Genomic DNA, 5,000 nt, shown 5'->3' with positions numbered 1-5,000 from the left:
CATGTCTAAATCTCTTTGCATGATATATACAAGTACACATTTCAGAAAAAGGTTAGCGAAGGGTTACGTTTATAGTTAGGGATACAGTATATTGTGCACAAAGATTTACACATTAAGTGTGTTGTAACTATGCATAATAACATTGTAATTGTGTGTAAGTACACTCTATTTATAAGTCACTACACAGTAATTAGAGACAGTTCATGTAAAGTCATGAGCAAGGCTTCCCCTTCAGTGTATATAATCCAGGGTGTGAGCATTAACCTGTGAAGATGACGCTCTGTGACCCCAGGGACATACATATACAGAGAGACATGACCTCCCCCTGCCAGGCTGCATCAGGTAATTCCTCTCAACTCTGCCTTACAATATAGCTAAGACTCTGCAGCAGAGTACGCCAGCAAAGGAAAGTATATTTAAATATAGAAAATACATCCCATGTTAAAAATTATCCATTGATTCTGACTGTCAGTCCTTTGACATGAATGCAGTGCCAAAGTAATTTCAGTCCATTGGTGTACATTTGCACAGACCTTCTGAAGTTTAAAAAAGCTTTTCAAGGGAGATTATATAAAATGGCGCTTTTCTTTTATTTTCTGTTTGGTTTTTTTCTTCTTCTTAACGGTATGTAGCGATCTCTCTTCATCAGAGAGGCATTCCAGCTTGGTAAAGTTCTCCTAGGCCTGTTTGATGTCCATCAATGTGATAACTGAAGACTCCCCCAAGCAACAATAAGACTTGCCACACTGTCTACAACTCAGAGCTCAAGATAAATGGAGTATATTGTATTTTCTGAAGAGAGTATTTACTTATTCTCATCCAAAATGAAGATCTATTTGACATGTGGAATCCCAAATTGATGTTGGCATTACTCTCTCACTGAAGAGGGTTCCCATCTTGGGGATTACACCTCCATTAGTTATCATTTTCTTCCTGTTCCCTTCAATACTCTCCGTGCTTCCTCAAGCTTACTTTCAGTACACACAGATTGTGTACACGATCTCATGCTTCACAGAATGCCAAACATAAATTGCTAACACTTTACATGGTGTCTCTAACTACTGTGTTTTTACATTGTACTTACTTAGTAAATACGTGTGTATTTACACAGCATTACAATGTTATGCACAGTTACAAAGTACTTAATGTGTAGATATGTTTAAGTACACAATTGCATCAGAAAAGAGTTAGGGATAGGGTTAGAGTTTGTAACTATGCATAATAACACTGCCATTATGTGTTAGTATTTACTAATTAAGTGCTTTGTAAATACACAGTAATTAGAGGTACTTAATGTAAAGTGTTACCAAAGTATATTTCACATGTGACCAGAGCCTAAATCAAACCCTCAGGTGTACAGAGTGGAGGGTAACATTCAGCCCTTCCCGATTCAATATGCAGGTGTCTTTGTAGAGTCTGCTTGTACATCACCTCCTATGGAGGCACTTTGGGAATGTTTTCTATTTAATAGAAATGAAAGGAAATGCCACCTGCGATGGTAATAAAACATTACTGCTGGTCTTCCGTATTGAAACAGTGCATGCCAACCTGTCTATTCCAGGGAGGACACATTGCTACAGCTGCTGCTGCTCAAGGCTATTGTGACTTTCTTTTAAAAAATCAAATGCACGAAATGTAATTGTATCTAATGCATTGCTGTATGTCATGTCTGCTTTAATTAAATTCTGCATTCTCCAGATGAATCATCCAAGCCCCGAGTTTTATTGAAACACAGAGATTAATGCCGATACTCGTGCTTAATGCTTTAAACAGAAAATGTTAAAGTTGGCTGGACCTGCAGTCCTAACATTTTCTAAAGCCCCGGCTTTAGTTATTAAAGATATTGCTTAGAAATACTGTCTGTGCAGACTCCTGATCAGCTAATGCAGTGGCAGTTTCAAAACCATCTCGAATGAATCAGCATAGTTATGCATAGTTACAATGTACTTAATGTGCAAATACTAACCCTAACCCTTTTCTGATACAATTGTGTACTTGCATGTATTTACTAAGTAACTACTAAGTCCCAGCCGTATGTAAGGAATGGTGTTCCACCCTTCACAAGATCATTGGAATACAACACCAGCGCTATACAGGGTTAAACCACTGTATTAACACAGAAGAGAGAGAGCGCATTCCATGCTTCAGGGGTGTGGTACCATACACGTGGTAACATGTGGCTGCATGTGGTTACCATGTTACAGGTCTACCATCCAGTTCCCAGATAACAAGCTCTCTGTCCTGCTGCGTGAGGATGGCCTGTATATCTGCACTCCTCTATCGGGCTGAAGCGTCTTTTCATGTAGCAGCCCATTTCATATTCCTTTAGTAATGCAACGCTGTTTATATTTCATGTGCACTTTGAGATGGAATGGAAATGAAATGCTAATGGCTGGTTCATCTCTTTAAATCTGATTGAAATCTTCAAAGATGGAATAAGTTCCAGTTCTTGTCCAGATAATGAATTCAGCATGCCTTCCAGTAAAAAGCTACGTCTCTTCCTATTAAATTAGCATGAAAAACGTACGCTGCAGCCTCTCTTCATCTCTGCTGACCCAAATATAGGACGAGTTTCATTACTGCTCATTGGTGCACTTCGGCTACCAATCACTGTCAGTGTTTATAGACTTCCAATTAGCGAAACATTAACATGGGCAACAGCGAATAGCCAATCAGAGGCCAGGGTTAACTGCATTTGACAGTGATTGATTTGTGAATAGGTGGGCCATTCCATCCACTTGCATGAGTCAATTTTTTCTCCTGGACTCGTAATTGATCCAAATCGGGTTATTATCACTGTTTAACATTGAGATCTCTGGGGCTAATTACCACTGTAAGGCAGCCACCTTAACTAATCTCCCATCTAGGCTTGCCCATGTTCAAAGGGGCTGAATAGATGAGCTGAGGATGCTGGCACTGGGTGCTTGCATGTGTAAAGCAGGATACATCGAAGTCAATGCAAGCTGGTATTATTATCCACTTAGTTGTGTAGTTGTTGACAACACTTTTGATTAAGGTTTATACACAGTTAATACTATAGCTATACATGTGTTATAAAGGGGGTTATTAACAGCACCACACTAGCAGGCTATGCCAATGTAGTGTTATGAAACAGGTAGCTAAGACATTATAACAGACGTTTAAATTACTGCATAACATTTCACAAGATTTTTTCTCTCTCTGTCTGCTTCATTGATATTTCCGGAGCACAATCTCTGCATTTTGTAGGCGATGAAACTCATTTTGGAAAGGATGACAAATGAATGGTCTCAGAATAATAGTATGTCCCAAACTAGCAATTTTCAACAGAAATCTGTCCCACCTCTGTACCAGTGTTGTGTTTGCATGCGGTTAACATTTCCCTTATTGGCTCTTTTGAGTAACAATGTTTTAACGATGCAGCTGCAGTATCAGGCAGGAAATGCGCTAGACTAGTGTTGTGTACTGCGAGTTAATGAAATCCTTAACTATGAGGGAGAATGGCACATCACAGTACTAAATCAATAATGATCATCAAAGGCACATTGTGTTTTCCATTTAGGAAAGTGTTTCATAGGCGCATTTGCACAAGAAAGACATCAAGTGGTTCTCAGTGCTTTGAGATGGTCGGGTGTAATATTGTACCTATGTAAATATTAATAACAGCAATAACATCCTAGATAACAAACAAAAAGCTGTTTTTTTAATGTGCCAGATCTACTGTATTCCGACAGTAAACTGGACGCCACTATCCAGTTTTATTCACCAGCGCCATCCGCAGGTAACAGCACATCATCAACACTACAAACACTGTACTGTACCTGTGAACAGACAGGGGTCTATTTGTGCTCTAACCTCATCAAACACAAGCACCACAGCCTACTGAGAATGACTTGCAGAGCAGCACAGGTTGACTTTGAAGTAGATCATTAGCAAATATTTATTATTCATTTTGCTGTAGTAAATAGAGTAGTCTGTCACGTGTCTGACTGCGGTTGGACCAGAGTACAGGCGGACATGTAAAAAGGCGAATAAATGAATCCTGTTTTAAATACTATTACACACAGCTGTAACAATTACCATATTCACACAATGATTGTTTTGAGATTCAGCTTTTATTAGGGCTCTCCTCTAAATCACTTGTTTAGAAAGACACAGGGTATTAATGCTTGTGCGTGGGTCTGTGCATTCGCTGCTGAGTGACAGGCAGGAGAACGAGACAGTGGTTGAAGTTGATATAGGGTTATATCATGCAAAAAGATTTAGACATTGTAACTATGCATAATAACATTGTAATTATGTGTAAGCACACATGTATTTACTAAGCAACTACTCTGTAAATACACAGTAATTAGAGACACTTCATGTAAAGTGTTACCACACTACATACCAGATAGCAGAATGTAAATATGCATTGGGGAGAACTTTGACTCCCTGTGGGATAATCCACTACTTTTAGCCTTAAGCTGTGGGTATGATAGTTTTAGCTGAGAAGAGCACAGTTATGCAGAGGCAGTGGAGTGTTTCTGTTTTCCCAGTTCTGAAAGTAGATACACTCTCAAGGGAAGGCAGGGAATGTGATAACAATTACTGAGGAGCTGAAGGGTCCTTTGGGGGAGATTAGAAGTTTGTTAGCGGTTACTTCACACTTGTCATCTTTCTCTAACTAGACCCCCCCCACCCCCTCATGCTGCGCAGGTACAAGCACAAAATAAATAGCACTGGAATTCAGAAGAAAACACATGCATAGCTGCCATGAGAGCAGCAAATAAAAACAGCACATATAACGTGAAAACTGAATCAGATTTCCATTTTCACAACAGAATTATTAGGCCATAACATAATAATTATCTTGTGAAATGGAAAGGGTGCCAGTATTTTGTCAGCCCCAAATCTCTACGCACTCACTTGGGACACCCCATTCTTGATTTCACAGCCTGATCACTGTTAGTTGTGTTTGCGTCTAACCAAATGCTGTATCTAGAATACCCATCAATTGCACCGTTAATGCAGATTCCATA

General features: G+C 39.3%; 1 protein-coding gene across 4 annotated transcripts in view; it reads right to left on the bottom strand.

The window, feature by feature from the left end:
* The window catches only part of sgcd (sarcoglycan, delta (dystrophin-associated glycoprotein)), a 110,244-nt gene that overhangs the window by 33,031 nt on the left and 72,213 nt on the right, over positions 1–5,000 (bottom strand). The gene's annotated exons all lie outside the window — the stretch shown is intronic.

The sequence above is a fragment of the Polyodon spathula genome, chromosome 22, assembly GCF_017654505.1.
Source record: "Polyodon spathula isolate WHYD16114869_AA chromosome 22, ASM1765450v1, whole genome shotgun sequence".
NCBI lineage: Eukaryota > Metazoa > Chordata > Actinopteri > Acipenseriformes > Polyodontidae > Polyodon > Polyodon spathula.
Note: the sequence above shows the minus strand (reverse complement) of the source record. Positions and strands in the feature narration are given on the sequence as shown.